This window comes from Leopardus geoffroyi, chromosome A1 (assembly GCF_018350155.1).
Source record: "Leopardus geoffroyi isolate Oge1 chromosome A1, O.geoffroyi_Oge1_pat1.0, whole genome shotgun sequence".
NCBI lineage: Eukaryota > Metazoa > Chordata > Mammalia > Carnivora > Felidae > Leopardus > Leopardus geoffroyi.
Window position 1 is genome coordinate 151791368 of NC_059326.1, and position 21800 is coordinate 151813167.

The 21800-nt window shown below is 34.0% G+C and overlaps 1 long non-coding RNA gene across 5 annotated transcripts in view; it reads right to left on the bottom strand.

Annotated features, from left to right (window-relative positions):
• Positions 1–21800, bottom strand: part of LOC123608157 — a 179208-nt gene that overhangs the window by 124774 nt on the left and 32634 nt on the right. For 4 of the 5 annotated variants that reach the window (XR_006717127.1, XR_006717125.1, XR_006717124.1 and 1 more), the window contains exon 3: positions 4924–4948. This is a non-coding gene — a long non-coding RNA (uncharacterized LOC123608157). Of the gene's footprint in view, positions 1–4923; positions 4949–18715; positions 18796–21800 lie in introns of all 5 variants that reach the window. The other variant, XR_006717123.1, reaches the window with a different exon arrangement.

Below are 21800 nucleotides of genomic sequence, written 5' to 3' on the forward strand. Positions count from 1 at the left end.
TCTAAGCATTCCTCAATCCACTGCAGTCTGGAAACCACCCCAAAGAATTTCCTGAAACTGTTCTTGTTAAAGTCATGAATGAATGTCTCATTTCTAAATCTACTCTTACCTTATTTTACTTGTAAAACTTGATATTTCTAATTCCTGTCTTTGAAAACAATTTTCTTGGTTCAACAATACAACATTCTGTCATTGTCTTTGTAGACTCCTCTCTCACTGCCATTTCCCTACATATTAAGGTCTGCAGGGCTATCTTTTATGCCCTTGGCTCTTATTATTCTATACCTTCTACTGAGGGACATAATTTGTAGGTTCAACTGCTATCTATTTGCTTGTAGCTTCACTTACCACCTCCATGTGGAAGAATCTAATCCAAGGGATAAATCTTCAACTACTGTCTTTCTAATGAGCTTCAGTCAATACTATTTTTTTAACTAACTACTCGTCTTCTTTGCTTGAATGTCCCACAACTATCTGAAAGTACATGTTCAAAACTGAATGTACCATCTTCTTCCCTCCTACTTCCACCCAAATTTCATAAATATTTCTCAAAAACCATGAACTTTTTTTTTATTTTCAGAACACAATTTTCCCATTCAGGCTAAGGTAAACAAAGTGACCCAGTCACTTAAGATATTTACTATTGAGTATGAAAGTTATAATTCAGGTAGGTATAGGAAACAATTAAAATTAAATGGAGCCAACAATATACTTCTTTAAACTGCAACAGTTGAAAGCACAACAGCTAAAATACTAAATTTCAAAAGCCCAAGTGATAAGAAATAAGTATTTTAAGCAAGTTAAAGACAGAAAGCATTTCAGTTTTATGTTTATATTCTTAGCTCTAAGCACAGTGAACCACAAAATAGTTGATCAATTTACTTAATAAATTAATAGGTTTGTTTTTCTATCTTGCAGAAAAGTAAGAAGCAGTACAGGATTGTCACCAAATCATTCTCACACTGTTATGACTCTTCTCTAATTTATTCCATATACTGAATGGCTGGTAAAATAAGGATGTCAAAGTTGTTCCTATTTATGTCTGATAGAATTACAGATTTCCTTAGAACATGACAGTAATAAAGGAATATCAGGCATTAAAATGACTAGCCAAATTAACTTTGTATAAAAACAAACCTCTATTCTACAGCCTTCGTTTGCAAAACTGACCACTATCGATAGGGAAACTTTTTTTTTTTTTTTACTATCTCAACCCAGCCTCTCACATCAATGGAAAACTAGTATTCTATACATCTGCTAATAAAGAAAGCAGGCTCTCCTTTAGCCAAAACAAACTTTATCTTTTTATTCCTCAATAAAGTAATTTCCTCCCTGAGCAGTAAGCATGGACTAAATGTTGACAGAAATTGCTAAGTTCAGTTCAACTTTAAGTAATGCTGTAGACTTAGAGCAAAAAGAAATTAAAATTTACTTCAGTCTCATCCAAACTTTATTGTGAAATGTGCAAATATAAAGGATAGTATAGAAAATTGAAGTGCATAATTTAATGAATTATAATAAACTAATTATTAAACTAACTAATTATAACAAACTACTCTGTAAGCACCACCAGGTTACAAAATAGAAGTTTGCCAACAGCCTACCCAATTACAACACCTTCCCTCCCACTCTGTCTGGGTGTTCATGGTAACACTTTCTTTGCCTTTTTTTTATAGTTTTACCACCTAAAAATGTATCACTAAATAATTTAATTCAGTTTTGCCTGTTGTGAACTTTATATAAATGGAATCATAAATATATATTTATTGGGTGTGACTTCTTTCATTCAGTGTTAGGCTTTTAAGATTTCTTTGTTGTTAAGTATATCATTCATTTTAATTGCTGTTAATAATCCAATGTATGAATATACTTTTATTTTTCTATTCTATTGATGATGCACATTTTGAGTATTTACAGTTTTCGCTATTATAAATAAAGATGCTATAGCATTTGTGCATAGATATCCTAATATAGCTAATCATGCCTTTTCTATGGTATATAATTAGAAGTAAATTGGTGGGTCTGAAAAAATATATAACCTTAACTTCACTAAGAAGAAAAAACAATGAAAATAAAAAATAAATTTACCAATTGGTCATACCAGTTTAACTGGCTCTACTTAAAAAAATAATTTCTTGAATTCTAAAGGTAAATTCCATCTAGTATTACATATTTCATATGGAAAGAAATGTTTAGTGTGACAAAAATTTCAAAAATAAAAGGCAAATGAAGTATTAATGCCTAAAGGAGACTCACAAATATTTTTACTTTTTTCTGATGAAAATACATGTTTTTCTCATAAAAGTGGCAAGAATGTACTAACCACATTTATCTGAATTGTTAGTCAAGCAACAGTGTAACAGAAATAGAATATAATGCTTAGAATTTCATTTTATGAAATTCATTCTCTTAAAATATTACAAATATTGAAAATATTGTCCAACATGCAATTATATATATCATTTTTATATATCATTTGGGCTCTTATATATCATTTGGGCTCTTAATATGTAGCTTCCACTTTTATATTTATAAAATTTCAAGCAGGAGAAGCAGCTTTACACTAAAAACAGTAAATAAAAATGGTATTTTCTTTGACCTGGGAACTAGTGAATGGTTCTCCTGAATTTAAAAAAAAAAAGAAATATTTTAATTGCTATATTTGATTATAATGCTTTACCACTTTGGCAGAATGTCTGAGGACAGATTACTAAAAACTACATAAAAATATGGTTATTTTTAAACAAAAGAAAGTAAAAGGTTGCATTAAAAGTTAACGTGATCAAAAAAAAAGAAAGAAAAAAAGAAGAAAAAAATTCCCATGCTTTGATTTATCACAAAACAAAATCCCTTTTCTTAATTTACATCAAAGTTTTTGGAACTAGTATATGAGAAATTTTTTAGAAAATATATGTCAAGGTCCTAAAGATGTCAATGGGAGAAGGTAGATTTAGTCTCTGCTCTCACACAGCCTGGAGTCTAAAGGGAAATGCAGAAGAGGAAAGAAACTGAGATGTTATGACAGAATAAAAAGGCACATTAAAAAGGGCACTTGATCAAGGAAGACCTGAAGGATTAAAAAAAGGCATGATGGTGAAGGGAGCACAAGATGTGTTCCAGGAAGAGGAACAAAGGCCCCAAAATAGAAAAGGAACTATAGGAGGATCAGAAATTAGTATAAGCAACTTTGAACTCAGCCAGATAAAAGTTGAAATCTCAATTCCTCCAATTAATAGCAACTTTGGTTAAGTCACTTGCCATTTCTATTTCTCCCTGTAAAATGGGGATAATAATATTTTTGTAAGAATCAGCTAAGATAATGTTTATAGAGCAAAAAATTGCTCCACAAAGGCAGATAGTAATTTCTGTAGCAGAATCAGATATTTTGGAGTTGGGTGGCCATTCATGTGAGGCAGAAATATGGAGATATAAGCAGTTTAAGTCATCAAGAGCATATGGCCATACTAAATAATCCAGTCTTTAATGCTAAGAACAAGAGGGAGTGACACCAACGTATGTGTGTTTCAGAAAATATACTCAGGCTGTAGGAGAAATCATTGGAAGGGAAAAAAGGCAGAAAAACAAGTGGGGACCTAAATGAGATTTGTGGCTGCATAGATGGTGAGAATTGAATGTATTTAAAAGATACTGAAATGCAGGACATCCATTTCTGGCAGTATGACAGATGATGGCTAAAACTCTTAATCAACATACCTCAATAATTGTATATGTGTTTCTGTAGGTATACAGTGTGTGTGTGTGTATGTATATATTTTTCTTTAATATTTATTAAATTAGTTTTCCAGTAGGAAAGGAAAATGCAAATGCTCTGGGATCAGAAATGAAGTATGGACATGAATCCATTGAAGTTAGTAAGCAGTGAAGGTTAAATGCTGCCCCGGGTGTGTCTACTGATCTTGAGTAACCTAGAGCTTAGATTTTAATTGCTGACACATGTGGGAGACAAAAGACAAAGCCTTGCTCTATATATCCACCCCCCACCAACCTCCACGTGGAACTTGGATTCATAAAGAGCTACTTCAAGAAAAAGGATAATCTAGAAAAAATACTGTGCAATATTATTATCATAGATGGATTTTTAAGGCAAAAATCCCATTGCTAGAAATGAAAAAGGTAATAATATAATAATAAATTCTTCAATTCATCAGGAAGATGCAATAATTTTAAACTTCTAAATAATAATATAGCTTCAAAATACATGAAGTGAAAATTTGACATCAAAATGAGATATTTCAACACTGTTTACAACTATTATACCAAGATGAAATAATCAGTAATGGTATAAAAGCTTTTAACAACACTATTAAACTAGGTTTTGTTTAACAAATAACACGTATGTGTAAAACAAATGTTAAGAACTGTGTACCCAACTTCTGTGATAAACTTACCATTTAAAGAATACATTGAACATGTTGCTTCATAAAGTCTTGAAAAATACAGAGTCAATATACACTGATAAAAACTGCTTAATTCTAAATTATTTCATGTCTAAATTGCTAAAATTTAGTACATTTGTAAATCAAACCCAAAAATATGTTAAAAAATTTTAAATCATACATTGCATAAACAACTCATGGGTCAAAGCAAATTTGTTAACAGAAATTAGAAAATATTTAGACCTAATTAGTATTATTACTAATATTGCAAATCTTATGGGATGCAACCAAAAAACTGTCAAAAGGAAATCTATAGCCTTTTATATTGATCTCAGAATTTAAAACTTTGAAAATTAATTACTTATTCAATTTAAGAAGTTAGAAAATGCTTAAAAAACTGAAAAGTACAAAAATGAAGTGTCAGAAATTAATGAAATATAAATTAAGTGACTGTATTAACAAAGCTGTAAGTTAAACTGTAAGAAAAAAGCTAAGATAGAGGTAAATTATCACTACTTCCTCTTACCTTATCTTAGATGTCCTGAAGCTGTCTGTAAAGCAAGAAAAATAAATAAGTTTTAGGTATTAGAAAGGAAGAAACAAAACTGTCATAAATAGCAAATGACATGATTAGCCACATGAAAAGCTCAAAAGGCCAATTATTAGAATTAAAGAGTTTAGCAACTTATTATATATAAGTATTCCATGTTCAGTATGGAGATGCAATAATGTGAAATTGTCCATTCTATACAAACATATTTATACTTACAACACAAATTTAATGAAAACTCAACATGATTTTTGATAGGGTATGACAATTAAAAAATATATATATATATACACACATACATTTACATATACATACCTACAGGAAACAGAAAAAAACAGGACATTCTTGAAGCAAAGCAAGAATGGTGGACTTGCTCTATTTGGATATCCAGACTTACACTAAAGCCACAGATTTCATGGTATGATTTTGGCACAAGCTTAGAAAATATACCAGCAAAAGACAGCCAAGGAGTAGACCCACCAATGTATTATAAAAACATGACTCAAAATGGGGAAACTGACACATTGTGCAATCAATGATAACTGAATAATCAGTTTCTAATTGTAAAAAAAAAAAATTGCCTCTTACATCACACCATACACAAAATTCAATCCCAGATGGGTTAAAATCTTAAACGTTGAAGAAATATTTTAAAATTTTACAACAAATTATAGGATATCTCTGATTTTGGGGGTGTAAATTAATTTCTTAAATGAGACACAAAATCACTTAATATAAAAAAAATAAGGACTACCTAATTTACATTAAAATTAACAACTGATCAAAAGAAAGAACTCCTCTGTTGATTACAAATATGTAAGAAAGAGCCACTATTTGGTGGAATAAGATTTGCACATTCATAACTGGAAAATAATGTTAATCCACATATATATGGGACTTCACTATAACATTCACTAAGAAATGGCAAACAACCTAATGGCAAAATGGACAGAGACACCTGGGTAGTTCAGTCGGTTAAGTGTCCTACTCTTGATTTTGGCTCTGGTCATGATCTCACAGTTTATGAGATTGAGCCTTACATCGGATGCTTGGGATTCTCTCTCCCTCTCTCTCTGGCCCTCCCCCACTTGCTCGCTCTCTCTCACTCAAAATAAATAAACTTAAAAAAAGAAAGAAAAATGGACAAAAATATGTACACATTTATTTCACAGAAAACAAATTGCCAACAATAAATAAAAATATATCCACCTACACTAAATTTCAGAGAAGTTAAAATTAAACCACAGCACACCTACCATATTAATAAAAGTAAGTGTCTTGAAAAAGCAAATGTTGGTCAGGATATGTACAATAAGAACTCTAAACACTGCAAGCAGGAGTTTAAATTTTTAATCTATACCCTGGAAAATAACTTAGCATTAACTTGTAAAGTTGGAAATATGCATGTACTATAATCCATAAATTAAGACACTTGTTCATGTCATGTGAATGGAGAGTATGTACAATTTCATAGGAGCATTATAATAAAGGACAAATTAAAACACAAATGACCACTATTAAGCTGTTATATATTTATAAAATGTTATACTGTTATACTTCACAAATTTCAAGTTAACTACTTCTACACGTGATAAGATGGACAAATCTCAAGTCATAGTGTTAAGTGAAAAAAGCGAGTTGTTGAAAGCATACATTAGAAGACCATTTTTATAGAATTCAAAACCAGGCATTGTTAAACATGTTGTTGGGGGATACATAGAAGAAGACAATGATGAACACAGCCTTTAGAACAGTAACTAACTCTGGGGGAGAACTAGGATGCTCTACAGACAAACACAAAGTGAAATTCAACACAAACTAACAGTGACTTTATTATTTAATTTGAGTGATGGGTTTATGGGTTTAATTTTATGATTATACTTTATATATCTGTGCTGAAAATATGCAACATTCATCATTAACATTTTAAATGAGGCTCAGGTTGAAATGCCAGTATTTGTTAATTTGAAAACGGTAAGGAAGAGAAAAGAGCAAAGAAGTCCCATGCTGGTGAAGTGAGCCACTGAGTGGATGGTATTGTTTTTTAGTGAGAGGAAGAGGATCAGAACTGGGAGGTGTGAGTGAGAGAGGGGAAAGAATGTGATGAGTTAAATTTTGGACTATTTAGATTCAGCTACCTGCAGTACATCTTAGTAAAATGTTGGAGGTCAATTTTGATGTAGGACTTCATATGGAAAGAGAAGTCTGGGCTTTACATAGATGGTTTTAGGAATCACTGGCATAATAGATTGGCTCTGAGGTCACAGAAATGAGTGAAATTACCTGGGGGGTGAGGATGGAAGTTAAGTAGTAGAGGAATAGAGAAGAGGGCTGGTATGTATCTTTACAGATGTCACAAGTTGGAAATACCAGGAAGTTTAGGAAGTAAAGGATTAATAAATATAAGCCCATGAACTGAAATTGATGTATGATTCATTATGCCAATTCTTCTGTGAGTTCCAGAATACATAGGCGACTGGTGCAGAGAAATGTACTGCACAGGAATCTTTACAATTCCTGGTTTTAGACTGGCTGCAGCAAAACCCCCAATAAAGCTCTTGCTCCTTGATGTGGCCTGTTAGCAAAAGATCAGCTCTCATTTTTTTTTAACACCAGAGCCTAGAGAATTCCAAAATGTTCCACTCTCACTCTTCTGTCTGCCTAAATGAAGCAAACTGTGACAGTGTGAGCCATTTATGGAGAGGCCCAGGTAGGAAGAAGTTGAGAGAGCCTACAGGACCTACAGGCCTTGGTCATATAGCCACAACAAAATGAATTCTGTCTAAGCTTGAATGAGCTTGGAAGTAGATTCATCCCAAGACGACCTTCCAGATGAGAACCCAGCCCTGCTGACATCTGAAGTGAAGTCCAATGAGAGCCAGAGAAGAAAAGCAAACTAATCCATGTCCAAAATCCTGTCCCAAAGAAACCGTGAGATGATAAATATGTGCTGTTTAAGATGCTAAGTTTGTAGTAATTTGTTATACATCAACAGAAAACAAATATAAGGGTGCCTGGGTGGCTCAGTTAATTGAGCATACAACTCTTGATTTCAGCTCAGGTCATGATCTCACAGTTCATGGGAAGAGTCTGCATCAGTGCTATCTGCAATGACAGCAAGAGGCCTGCTTGGGATTCTCTCTCCTTCTCTCTCTGCCCCTCCCCTGCTCATGCTGTGTGTATGTGTCTCTCTCTCTCAAAACAAATAAATAAATACACATTTAAAAAAGCATTCATATTATTGTGTGTGTGTATTGCATATATTCATCAAGGCCTTTGGGCACAGTGGGGAAAAGAAAAAGAAAAAGATGGCAGGTATATTTCTGTAGGAAGATTTTTTTTTTCCTGAAAGCTTAATGGTTAGGAAGAACCATCTTTCTCATCAAATATTGTATATATTAAAGTAGGAAGTCCCCATTCAGATAAGGTGAATGAGTCAGAAACATCCATTTCTGAATGAGCAAAAGAAGAGTGCTGGAACTTTACTTACAGATTGTACCACTTATTCTCTGAGCTTTCCATTTGATCCTTTTGAGTCTGTGCTCCTAACTTATGTGTCTCTCTTCTAAGACAGGCATTCATAGCTTGTAAGAGGCAATAGCTAATGGCAGTGCTCTCCTGGTTGAAGCCCAACTTACAGTGAGTAACATTTCTCCCTAGTTTAAAATGCTACAAAGCCTAAATTGGGCTGGTTAGGTAAACAAAAATAGCTGTTTTTCTATGCCTCTGACATCAATGACTGATGATTACTTTTACAAATTGTTTCAAATGCATAACAAAATAATAAAACCCTGGAAAGCTTGGGAAACAAACAAAAGTTATATTAGGAATTCTTTAATACTAAATGGTATTTAATATTAATAATAAGGAACTATTCATATCAGGCACAAAAGAATATAAACCTGGACCTCACAAAATCTTAGTAAAAAGAAATTCTCAATGAAATATTGGGCATCTTAAATACCTTTCTTTTTCATGTATCTTTCATTGATGATACAAAGAACTCATTAAAGGTCAGCCATTCTTTTTGAGGTCTCCATAGTAACTGTGATCTTAGCCACGTCTTTGATTTAGAACATCAAAATGTCGGAATTGATATCAAACTCATGAACACCAGATCAGGGCATTTGGTACCATATTTGATGCAATATCAAAAGCACTTACTTGTTTGTACTTGTGTGTTCATACAGTTCCTAGCTTTCTTTTTATGTCTTCTCTCATAAGGGACATAACTTGAAAATCTTAACATATTGCCAATGGAGAACTTATCAATAGGCTGAAATATACCAGAACAGCTGAAGAAGGAACAGATAAACTCAAGAGGAAGCCTCCAAAGCTGATTTTTACAAGGCAGGAGCAGCTTATTGGTTGAACCATTACATGAGAATCCTAAAAATTAGGAGTGTGCGATGTGATCCTGGAAAGACATTTTAGTAATAGAGGTTAAGATAGATGAATATTACAAAGATAAGAGAATGACAATATTCATTGGAAAAATAGAAGAACAACCAGAGGAATAAATGCAGAAGGATTATATTAGTAAATGAAGTTGGGAGCTGCCCTAAGAGTATAACAGGTGGGAGAAACATCAGACCTTGAAGGGAGCAGAATTCCTTTGAACTACTTATAGTTGGTGACCTCAAAGGCTAGTAAAGTCAGGAGACAGCCTCAGCTTTAACACAGCTGCTCTCTGGCATTATTAATGGCATGAGAATGGATCTGGGAATTGGTAAAATAGTAACAGCTAAACCAACAGTTAAAAAATAGAAGTCTGCAAATCATGAAGCCTATCCATCAATTATGTAAGAAAGGTACCTTCTTATTAGGAATGAAGACGAGGCAAAAATCCTCAGCTCATATTAATCTTGATGACTCTGTCTTTAACTCTAGTTCATTTTGATGTAAACCCAGCCTAGAGTGAGTTTCCAGCTTATGCTGAGAATCCATGTTGGGATTCAGCTCATTTCTCCCTAAACCTTACTGCTCAGCTACATAAGGGGACCAACCACTCTGGGTAGATGAGAAAAAAAAAAAAGGTAGGATGAGGTTTACAATGATCCAAGCACTGAAAACAACTCTTTCCACTTGTCTGTTATGTATAATCATACCATTTGCCCTAAGGAAAAAAAAGAGAGAAGAGTATGCTGCTTTTTCAGTGATTAAGCTCAACCTGCTAAGTAGCTGTCATAAAAAATAAAAATAAAAATAAATTAAAAAAAAGCTATTTCAGGGCTCAGGAAAATTATTATTCTGGGGACCAGTGTATCTCAAACCTTAGTATACATAACGATCACCTAGGGACCTTGTTAGAACAAGGATCTGGCCCCTATGCTCAGAAGGTCTCTTGGCAGCGATTATCAGTGATGGTTTTTTCCCTATCCAGTCCACACCAAATCCTTACTATGAGGCTTGGGTAGACAAAGTTATCTGTAGGAAATTCTGGATCTCTCTCTTTTTTCAAACATATCTCAGTAGATGCTAAAAAGGCAATATTATCATGAATCAGTACATTGGCCTTACTAACATGTTTATTTAAATTAAAAACTTTCATACAACTGCTTTAGCATCTTACTAAAAGATGCTAAATATTACAAAACTTTTCTAAGATTGCTTGGCTTCATGTTTTTAGTGGGATAATTTAAGCTGGTTTCTTCCAAAATTTCCCCACATTTCGGAGGGGAAAGAGGTGTCAATACTTATTGGGTATCTACCCCGTGCCAGGCATAGCACTAGTCACTTATTTAAATGATTTTATTTAAATCATTTATTTACTTAATCCCCACAATAGCCCTCATGAAATAGGACTATTCTTATCCTCATTTTATAAATGATATAACTAAGATACAGAGAGACTGTAAAACTACATTGCTAAAAAGCAAATAAACTGAGATTTGAATCTTAATTTCTATTTTGGCACATAATTTGTCTCACTTTCTGAGATGCTTTAAACTGCAAATTACCCAGTGGTCATTATGCTTACACTTCCAACATCTTTTCTACCTTAAAAGGTAGGAAATCCCCCAATTTATATTAAATAATTATTTTATCTGTTCCCAGACTCAGAGCTGGGAGTAGACAGTATTGCTTTTCTTGTTCTTTTTCTTTTATTGTTCACTGACAATCTAGACAAATTAAAGTACACATGAAAATTTCTGTTCCCCACAAAAGCGGGTCAACAGTTCATTTGTTCCAAGCTTAATAACTGTTATCACCACACTCCTTAATCTATTTAAAATATCCTCTAGGAATAATGAATGAGAAATCTTTCTAAGACACCATTTCATATGTTAAAGCCAAATTTCTGCTATTTAGGAATAAAGTTGCTTTCAAATGGATCGTAAAAATGTGTCTTCTTTAGACATAATACATTTATTAAAGAGACTTTTGTATTTCCATTTAAAAAAAGATAGAAATATTCAGCCCCATTACAAATTAACAAGACCTTCCAAGAAGACTGAGGCTATTTTCTATGTTCTCAGTTACCTCCGGTTTCTTAATCTATTCATGTATTCAACAAAACTTTTCTTACTGTGTGTTCAGCATAAAGAATACAGTTGGTAAACAAAAGTGATCAGATGTCATCTCTACTTTCATGAAACCTGAAGGCCTTTCATGAAATCTGTGATCATCACTAGATTCACCTAAATTTCTATGCAAATTGTAGTGATAGAAAAACTAAAGCAAATTTATCAAAGTTTTTAATTTCAATAGAAATGTTAATAAGGCCAAATCACTGATCCATAACAATACTACCTTTTAACATTATAAATTTATATGTTAATTGTGTGATTCAATCATAAAACTAAGATTTTCATGGCATTTTTTTCCCTTTGGGGTAGTTTCAAGTTTCACATAATTGTAGTAATATTAAATCTAGTAACATTAACAGAAGGAATGAGCTGTTAGATATTTTACATAGTACAATTTCTACCTTTAATTTACTGACTAGAATATCTTTAATTTTTTTAATGTTTATTTATTTTTGAGAGACAGAGAGAGAGACAGAGACACAGAGTACAAGTGGGGGAGGGGCAGAGAGAGAGGGAGACACAGAATCTGAAGCAAGCTCCACGCTCTGCACTGTCAGCACAGAGCCCATCGTGGGGCTTGAAGCCATGAACCCTGAGATGGTGACCTGAGGTGAAGTCAGATGTTTAACCAACTAAGCCACCCAGGCGCCCCTGATTAGAAACTGAGATAAATATGATTACATTGCTTATTTTTATGTCTTTTAAATATACAGATTTTTTTCACAAGAAAGAGGGTTTTTGTTTTTGTTTTTTTAAGTTTATTTATTTGAAAGAGAGAAAGCATGAGCAGGGGAGGAGCAGAGAGAGAGGGGGAAAGAATCCCAAGCAGGCTCTGCATTGTCAGTGTGGAGCTCAATCTCACAAACCCATGAGGTCATGACCTGAGCCAAAATAAAGAACCTGACGCTTAATTTACTGAGCCACTGAGGCTCCCCTACAAGAGTTTTTAATCATCTACTTCAAAGTTAACCATCTTCCTATGCAATTCTTTTGTCTCTTCCTTTCAAATACTACCCTGTTAATATTTATCTTTCATCCCTACAAAAAAAGTTACCATTCTGGTGATCATTAATCAGAGTGTCAACGCTCTTTGATAAAGATCTTATAAAAATACATTTGACACAGGCACCAAGAACATGCAATGAGGAAAGGAGTCTCTTCAACAAATGGTGTTGGGAAAATTGGACAGCCACATGCACAACAATGAAACTGGATCACTATCTTACACCATATACAAAAAACAACTCAAAATGGACTAAAGATGTGAATATAAAACCTGAATCCATAATACTCCTAGAAAAAAACATATAGGATAAGCTCCTTAACGCTGGTTTTGGCAATTTTTTTATTTAACCACAAAAACATAGTCAACAAAAGGAAAAAATAAAACTGTGACTATATCAAACTAAAAATCTTCTGTACAGCAAAGGACCATCAGCAAATTGGAAAGGCTACCTATTGAATGGGAAAAAATATTTGCAAATCATAAAGGGATTAATATCCAAAATATATAAAGAATTCATACAACTTAAACAGATTGTTGAAAAAAGCTCAAACAATCCAATTTGAAAATGGGAAAATGATCTGAATAGACACTTCCACACCAATGGCCAACAGGTACATGAAAAGGTGTTTAACATCACTAATCATCAGGGAAATGTAAATCAAAACCACAGTGAGATATCACCTCATACCTGTTAGAATGACTATTATTAAAAAGACAAAAAAGATGTTGGCAAGGATGTATAGAAAGGGGAATCCTTTTTCACTGTTGATGGGAATGTAAATTGGTGTAGTCACTATGGAAAATAGTATGGAGGTTCTTCAAAAAATGAAAAATGAATTACCATTTGATCCAGCAATTCCATTTCTTGGTATTTATCTGAAGAAAATGGTATCACTAACTGAAAAAGATATTTGTACCCCCATGTTTTCTGCAGTAGTATTTATAATAGCCAAGACATGGTAACAAACTAAGTGTCCATCAACAGATGAATGGGTGAATATATTTATATAAATAAGATTCCGCCATAAAAAAGAAGGAAATCCTGCCATTTATAATAACATGAATGGATCTCAAGGGCATTATGCCATGTGAAATTGAGACAGAAAGACAGGTAGAACAGAATGGTCACCGCCAGAGACAGGGGGTGAAGGGGTGGGCACAGTGTGTGAAGGTGGTCAAAGGTACAAACTTCCAGTTATAAGCTAAAGAGGTCCTGGGGATGTAATATACAGCATGGTCACTGCAGTTAATAATATACTTTAATGATGCTAGGATGGTAAATCTTAAAGATTCTCATTACAGAAAAAAAATTATAAATATGTCATGATGGATGTTAATTAAACTTATTGTGGTACTCATTTCATAATATATATTACATATAAATATATAATTGACATATACTATACAACATATATATCATGTTATATAATATATATTATATATTAAACTATTATATTGTACAACCAAAACTGAGATAATGTTATATATCAATTAATTTTCCCTAAAAATGCATTTAAAGCTATCTGTAGTGACTCTCTAAAACAGAGTAAAGCAAGGGCAGATAGGTTAAAAGCAGAACATTTTGTAATTGCATTAAATAATATAAATATATAAAAAATGAAATTTGATTAAGTGTCCATTAAAATACTTATTAAGATTATCGGAGTGCCTGGGTGTCTCAGTCGGTTAAGCATCTGACTTTGGCTCAGGTTATGATCTCACGTTTCATGAGTTCAAGCCCTTTATTGGTCTCTGTGCTGACAGCTCAGAGCCTGGAGCCTGCTTCGGATTCTGTCTTTCCCTCTCTCTCTGCCCCTCTCCTCCTGGTGCTCTGTCTCTCTCAAAAATGAATAAATGTTAAAAAAAAATTTAAATACTTATTAAGATTATAATGGGCACATAAAAATACTTAAAACATTTTAAAAAATGAGATGAGAATCACTAATTTAAACTACCTAAAACAATGAAAAGAAACTGCAATGGAACATCAAAGTATAGAACTGACTTGAGTCTCCCTAACATTACACTGATTTCTATCATCTGGCTTAATAAAAGGAACTTTATATGCATTGAGTAATAGATGTGTCCTTGTTGTTTATTACCTGTGAAATAGAGATGCATTTTAAACTGCCCATGTTTTCACAGAGGAAAGCAAATTTCTTCTCCACTTTCCCAGAAAGGAAAAGTGTAAGAGGAATGCTTTTAATTTTTCTCCCTCCTTCCTTTTTCCTTCCTTCACTGACTGGAGTCACTTACATGAGGGATGAGTTTAAAAGAAAAGTTGAATGTACTTTTTGTACTTTTGCAGAGCCATACCCTTCTGACACATGCATTTGTTTCTACTTTCTACACTACAGTTAAGCTCTTAAGAGCAGCCTCTATCTCTCTGGGGGCATCTGTTCTTACCCATTCAAATCTGATAAATTAATTTAGCTAACTCATTTGGTCACAGATCAAAATTCATTCTCTCTGATAAACTTTATCCATAATAAAATTAACATTTTGTGCTCCATTTGTCAGTTCTCAAGGAATTACAAACTCAGAAGAGACAAATATGAGTCTCATATATAGAACCTCTACCCTAAAATTCTTCTATTATTTATATATTCAATGTAGGGACATTAGGGAAGTCTATTTCTTTATAGAAGAATTCTGAATAGTTTTTAGGCAACTTCAAGCACAAAATTCATTAAATGGTGTGGGCTTATGAAGAAGATGATAGATCTATAAAAATGTGAGTTTAGTGTAAATGTCAAGAATAATAAGAATCATAGATACAAATAAGGAGAACAAGAAATGATAGTCATTTTCAACCTAATTTTCAATACTAAGTTATCCAGTGTATTAAGAATTGACACATTAAGCTTATGCAGAATTGATCAAAATGTTCAAATCTGTATTACTGTAGGAGAAACACTACTAAGTTTTAAGTTAATTATTTAGTCATAACTGATTTATTTTAGTTTTTGCTTATAGTTCTTTTGGTTTAAGTGCTTCACTATGATCATCATGCTCAAAAATTTTTTTCCTTCCATGGGTTAAAAAATTCTGTGTGCCTGTGTGTGTGTGGTGTACATGTGAGCGTGTGTGCGCACGCGTGCACACACACACACACAAGAATTTACAGTTGACTCTTTAAGAGTTTTTTGCGGTGGAGAAGGTCTTTCCCTGGAAAAGCATGCTTTCTAACCTTTAAATTATTGAATAGAATATTCGTGAACTTCCTTGAGTGGCTTTAAGTTTAACTTTATACCACAGTAGAAGCAGAACTATAAGCAAAGTAATCATACCCACATAACAAACATTTCCTTCCTCATCATCCAAAAACTAGTGTTCCTCTTAGCCCTTAGGAACAAAATTTTAGTATTTCCTCATACATATTTATTCACAAGAATGTTATGGATACCCATATACAAAGTATCTATACATATATACACATGGTACTTTTTGTTCCACACTCATTTGCATGTACACATGTACACACTATACACACAGGGATACACTGCTCCTTTTTCCGTGGTAAGCATTAAATGCACAAACAACTATGAGGAAACTAATCAATTAAGTCCCAAGAGTTTGCATACAATAATTTCTTTTTCAACTGAGCTTTTGTTAAGATAGTCCTTGGTCTACTGCTCTTTGTTCAATTATACCTTCAAATTTCAAACATGTTAAAATTAAAATATGTTGTCTGGAATATTTCTCTATTTGCTCGCTGGATGACCCACGACTTCACCAACTCTGTATACTCTGAGCTCATAGATAGATGGATACATAGATAGATAATAGATATGTAGACATAGGTAGGTAGATATTCAATACTGAAATATTTGTATTGATATTTATATACTGATATTTATACTGAATATTGAGTATTTATATATTGAATATATATTTATAAATAAATGTCAATATATATTCAATATATAAATATATTGAAATATATTCAATATTCAGATAGATATGTAGACATAGGTAGGTAGATACTGAATACTGAATATATTTCAATATATATTTCAATATATATTTTCAATATTCAGTATCTACCTACCTATGTCTACATATCTATCTGTCTACCTAACTACCTATCTATTGAACTATTTATCTTGCTGCCTGCTGGATGTCTCCAACATATCTAAAATTGAATATCTGAAGTCAACATGCCTAAAACTGAATTTGGATCTTTGCTTTCACACATGCTAACCTTATTTATGTTCCCTATCTCAGAAAGGGTATCTCCACACAAACCAGAGATCTTGCTTTCATGCTAGTTACTTTTCTCTCTGTACTTCATCCTTTGCTTCATATCTAATTAGTCATATTCTGTTTGTCAATAGATCATCAGTTCTCACCAGATTTTAACAGCAGTTTCTTGATTTATTTCCAATATGTTCTTCCTGGAACCTCTACCAATCTACCCTCCATTTTAGTGTCAAAACCATCTTTATAACATGGAAATATGATCATGTCGATCCTCCCAGAGTTATGGGGATCATCCCACTTCTGACATCACTATGATATGGAAAAATAATTTAGTAACTTAAGGGCATGAACACTCTTATCCTCTTATCTGGAGCTCTTCAAATTATACCATAAAGTGATACTGTAAAAGAAGAGTAGACTGGTCAGTATGAAAGGCATTCCTCTAATGCATGTTTTGGTTTAAGGATGAAAACTAGTTGCTGCTTTTGCTGTTTAGTGGAAGGAAATATTGAGGCCCTCTTGAGTCAGCAATTGTGCAATACTGTCCTGACTATTTCGGGCCCTGATTTCTACAACTTGATATAACGCTATAGTTAGCAAATCTTCACTTCACCAATAAAGTGCCAATCTATTTAACTTCACATAGCTGATTCATTTCAACGTAATTCCTGAGCAAGGTGGCCTAGATCTCTTGCATGTAACATCCTCTCTCTTCATATCAGAGCTCAGCATGTAGGAGGCAAATGTACTGAGGGGCAGTCCTCCAACAACCGCTCTTCCAACATGAAGCTGTTATCAGCAACAGAACCAAGCAGAGGAAGCAAGTTTTCAAGATCACACCAGCATCCTAGTCCCCAGTCAGGCCTCTGTGGTTTTAAAAACTACAAATTCTGCCAACAGCAAAGATTACATATCCTGTTTTTCTTTTTTACTATGACCTTCTAGTTTATTCCCCAAATCCAATATCTGTCAGTTCCTTATTCCCAATGATCACCAAAGGTGAAAGTCAAACATTCTCTGCTTTACCAAATGATATGTAGATTCCCATCTAAGTCACACCCTATTCCTTTGACACACTTCAACCTCAACTGTTCCTTTACTCTCATCTTTTCCCAACCTTGTCAATTCATTTTTCTACACCATCAAACACATTCCCATATTCTTCCTTTTATAGACACTTGGCTTTACCTTTGATGTGATCATTTTCTTAATGACCCCTCACTAAACAATTCCTAGGGAGTTGCAAATCTTTTTCAAAAAAATCTTTCAAATTCTATACTACTATTCTAAATCATTTCTGAGCCTCTTATTTTGTCCATCATTTGTCTTATAGTTTCAGTTGTCATCCTATTGCACTCAAGACCCAATCACATGTCATGCTATCAATAACTTGCTAGATTCCCAGATATATATTTACTTGACTATTTTAATATACAAATTTTTATTTATTTAAAAAAATTTTTTTAAACGTTTATTTATTTTTGAGACAGAGAGAGACAGAGCATGAACGGGGGAGGGTCAGAGAGAGGGAGACACAGAATCTGAAACAGGCTCCAGGCTCCGAGCTGTCAGCACAGAGCCCGACGCGGAGCTCGAACTCACAGACCGTGATATCATGACCTGAGCCGAAGTCGGCCGCCCAACTGACTGAGCCACCCAGGCGCCCCAATTCACAAATTTTTAATGTCTATATGTGTTCCATTTTTTCTAAAATAAATTGAACTTACAGTATTATCAAGATTTTCTTTAATAACAGTATGTGTAACAGGTAATCTACATCTTTTTTTAATCCAGTCTAATGCCTTCCTTCATTTCTATCATCTCGTTACTGATAATCATGTCTAATCTCTAAGCCTACAGCTCATTCTGTCCCTATCATTCACCTTCTACTTAGGTGAGACCTGATTTAGGTAGTGATCAGTTACAAGTGGACTCAGTCGTATGTCAGGAATGAGATAAAGGCCTAAGAATTGAATTGCAGGGACAGGGCATAGATCAAAGTTTAGGTCAGGACTAGCTTGAAGCTTACGCATTTGATGGAGATCACATAAGGAGTTTATATCAGAGAGGAGCTGAGGCTCAGTGATGAAAAAATTCTGGAAGACAAATCTGAAAAAAATTATAAACTATGAAAGTTTATTGTTTGTTTCTGATCATGAAATGCCCCGAATCTTAAAATGGTCTCCTCAATCTTTTGTACTTTAGATATTTCCCATTATCTTATATCATGCTAACATTTCTACCTCCTTGGTCTTGAACATAATTCTACTGACCATTTTCTCCAACTTGACTTTCAAGCTCCTAATCAAGACTGTCATGAATCTAAAATTGACTATGTTTATGATATACCTATCTATCCTGACCCACTTCAGCAGAACCTATAGCTCATAAAACCCGTGATTTGACTTCATATGAATCCTTCTTGTCACCCTGTCAATATCCTAGTATTTCTAATGTTTCAGTGCTTTCCAATCTCCTCAAGCCCCAAAGGCATGCTCTTCCTTCCTTTTGTACTACAATCAGAATCACCTCTTTATTGAGATCAGAGTTGGCTTCTGATCAGAGTTCCTTCAACTTTACTCTCTCTACTCCAGAATTTCTTTTTAACTCATCTAGATCTTCTTCTCTATTACCTCAGGCAAGAGATAGTCTCACCCTTTCCAATATTACACCTTTACTTGCACACTTAGCACCAATTCCAGAATCTTGCTCAATTGACCTTCATCTTCAATAACATTTCCACTGACTTTTGAAAACAATGTGTATTTATTTATTTTGAGGGACAGGGAGTGAGATAGAGGACAAGTGGGGGAGGAGCAGAGAGAGAGGGAGAGAGAATTCCAAGCAGGCTCCATGCTGTCAGCACAGAGCCCGACGCTGGGCTCTATCTCCCTAACTGTGAGATCATGACCTGAGCTGAAACAAGAGTCAGATGCTTAACGGACTGGGCCACCCAGGTGCCCCTCCACTGACTTCTTTTTGATTCACCAACATAAAAGTACCTAAAAGTACTAAAAAAACAGATATGTGTGTATATGAATGATTAGACAAATGAATAAATGAATGAATCAATGAGTATGTTTACTGTCCCTTGATGACCATTTCTTTATGGGTTAGGGATATTTTATGACCACCACAAAAGTGTGTCCTATTCCCAGCTAGTTGACATCCTTTCAGTGGAAATTCCAGCTCCAGCACTGCAACTGTTGAATGTGGGCATCAGTCAGCACCGAGTGAATGGTTTTTTGGTCCCAAACTTTACTCCTTGCTCATGTTTCTGAGCTAGACACTGGGGTCCAACACTAAACTGTAGGCAGTGAGGGCTGACTTGGTGGGGACATTGTCTCCACTCTAGAAGTTTGAGGGTAGGGTTATGGAGATCTCTGAAGCCTAAGCAATGGCCAGGATAAGCCATGTTCAATTTCTGGGCTAAGGTTTTATCACAGCCTTTTGCAATTTTCACATGAATTGGGGCTAGGGTTGATGGATTATTTTTTTAAACAATCTATGATTTATGTAATTATATTAAGGTACCTTGAGGTTTTTCTCTACATTGTGTCAAAGACATCATAATTATCAATAGTTTTGCTTAACTAGAAACATACAGATTGTAAAAAAGGAAAAGAATCTAAAAACAGTAAAGAAAATCAAGAATTTGAGGAATGTTTCATATCTATGCAGAATCCATTTTACAATTCAAATATTATCAAGAATAGGCCATTGTGTTTTACATGCATTTAATTTAAGCACTCATAAAATGCTGAAATTATCTATGATACTGATTTATATTCTGACACTGGAAATAAAACAACATTATTTTTCTTTCTTTTGCAAAGAGCAAAGGGTTTCAGAATCAAGTTTGTCTTCAAGCAGCAGCAAAGTCTTGCTGACAAGATATTTTGGAACAACTTGCTATTAGGAAGGAAGTCTGAGTAGGAGGATGAGAAATAGCTTATGCCCATATGACACATACAAGTTGTGAACGTGTTAGAAGTCCATGATGTAGAACATAAGAGGATGTAACAATTTATCTCAGTGACATAAAGGACCTTATTCTATTCTTTTGTTTTTATAGCTCTATTCCGAATTTGATTTTCTTTCTCTTCTGTTTTCATTTACCTGATGGTTATAAACATTACAATTTATAACATGGTGAGAAAATGGAGAACTTTTCAAAATATCTTGAACAAACTGCATGGACTTTCATGTTGAAGTCATCTAACCTTGTTACTCTAGGTACATGGCAAAAATATTGTTGCATGGGAAATATCAGTAAATTCTACCCTCTTTTATCTAATGACTTACACTTTTTACAGTGACTTTATCTAAAACTGTCACAAGGGCTTTGTATGTAAACTTCTCTGCATCTCATAGAAATCAGTAGCAAAAAACTTCACAAAAAGCAAAAACCCAAAAACTCCTACTGTCAAAATTATTATCCTAGAACACAAGATAATCAAATGATTCTCTTCTTTTTTTTTATTTTACAGAGCAAACGAGACAGTGAGAGAGACAGCGAGCAGGGGAGAGAAGCAGAGGGAGAGAGAGATGATCTTAAGCAGACTCCATGCCCAGTGTGGAGCCTGATGTGGGGATCGATCACATGACCCTGGGATCATGATCTGAGCCAAAATGAAGAGTCAGACACTCAATTGACTGAACCACCCAAGGACCCCTCAAATGATTCTTTTCTAACATTATAGAATTTGCCCAATAATGAATTCAACAATTATTGAGCTTCTATAAATTCAAAATTCTAACAGGTCCTTGAGGAATCCACAGATGAATAGGCCAGAAGCCTCCATGATCTCATTTTTAGCTCCACTATATCCCCTAAATTTACACTTATCTATATCCTCTAGTAAATGGGCTCTCCCCTTTAAACCCTCATAATATTCTGAATTTCTTTATGGAACAAAGTTTTGTCATTCCTGTATCAAAGTCATATATTCTCTTATACAAATCATGTGAGTAGCTTGTAAGACTGAGTTCTTTGAGGGTAAGAATACCACCTTATATACCTTTGTATCTGCTAAAATACATGCCTTAGTACCTTACCCTTTGTAATGAAATCTCTTATACCCATCTCACAAGACAGTTTAGAGGGAATGCCA